The sequence below is a fragment of the Hemiscyllium ocellatum genome, chromosome 46 (assembly GCF_020745735.1).
Source record: "Hemiscyllium ocellatum isolate sHemOce1 chromosome 46, sHemOce1.pat.X.cur, whole genome shotgun sequence".
Classification (NCBI taxonomy): Eukaryota; Metazoa; Chordata; class Chondrichthyes; order Orectolobiformes; family Hemiscylliidae; genus Hemiscyllium; species Hemiscyllium ocellatum.
The window spans coordinates 27,279,703-27,281,331 of NC_083446.1; positions in this window are offsets into that span (position 1 = coordinate 27,279,703).

Here is a 1,629-nt window from a genome sequence, read left to right on the forward strand (position 1 = left end):
TAGGTGTGTGTGTGTCTGTGTATATGTTCAACGATGAGAGTGAGAGTCTGTGCTCATGTTAAGACAAAAATAGATTTGGCAGATCCTTTCACCACACACACTCACTCCGTGTTTTCAGAGCTTCCCCTTTCTGCAGCCTCTGCTCCATTTGTTGGTCATATTATAGACCCAGATGCTGTAACTACAGACCCTATGCTCCGTTCAGAGTTGGGTCACCAAATCCTCAGATCTCCCTGAATGTCCGAGGCAGTTCACAGCAAAATTCCAGCAAACTATCCCGTCCCTCCACTAACTTTCCAATAAGAGGAGACAGTCAGAATTCCCTCCACTAAAAGTTAGATGTCTGAGTCTGTACAATTATACTTCAGGGTCCTCCTTGTGGTTCTGACCACGAGATTAACTGAGAGGGACGAACACAGGCGGTCAGTGAATAGGCAGTTCAAAGTTTCACTCACCACTTGGGACACACCGGGAAGTGAACAACAGACCGAAACACACACTGCTGTCCAACATGGAGCATGACATGTGACACACTGAGAATTTAACAGCTGTCCTGCACACACACACTTCTCCATGAAGCACATCAAGGGACACACCAGGAAGTGAACAACAGCCAAACACACACTCCCCTGTCCGTGAAGAAACACATGGGACACAGCGGGAAATGAAGAATAGCCTGACACACACCATTACATTAATTCTGAACGCCACAATGCCAGCATTCGATACAATACAGAATCAAAAAACAATGTCAGGGAAATATACATATGGACAGAGAGATTCATATTAACGTAGAAACAGACAATATGATAGAAATAGAACGCGTTGTTGAAATATGAAGAACAAACAAGGGAGTGGGTCTAACTGGAGCAGTGAGACCTTGGCGGGTCAGGACACAAGAATGAGAACATTGAATAAAAGCATTGCCAGATCAGCTGCCAAAATTTGTTCCCCTAATTTCTGAACCTGCCTCACAGAACAAACGTAGAAACTATACACTGGGACAAGTAGACAACCTAGCATAGCAGATTATGCCAGTGTATTGCTCAGTAAACCAGACTATCTTCCCAGCATGGGGAGCTGTGCAGATTATCCCAGTGTATTGCTCAGCAAACGGGACTACCTGCCCAGCGTGGGGAGATGTGCAGACTCTGCTAGTGTATTGCTCAGTAAGGTGGACTATCTGCCCAGCATGGGGAGCTATGCAGTCTATGCTCGTGTATTACGCAGTAAGGTGGACTATCTGCCCATCATGGGGAGCTGTGCAGACTATGTTTGTGTTTTTCTCAGTAAGCTGGACCAGCTGCCCAGCGTGGGGAGTATTGCAAACTTTGCCAGTATATTTGTGTTACACTTGCACTACGTAACTGACGCTTTCCCACCCATCCTACGAGTGATAGTAAATGGGGCTGCCACAAATTATTGTCTTTGTATCTCCATGCATCAGCTCAAGGCAAGGGGTTTTACGTGTGCATGTGTGTATGGGTCTGGGGCAGTGTTAGATGTGAAAGTCATTGTCGATGAGAGAACACACATCGAAGAAATCAGTTTAAGTGTGAACAACTGTCAGGGCTTAGTATAAGGGACAGAGAGAGATAGTTCATGGGAATTTGTTAATGACGTGCTTGA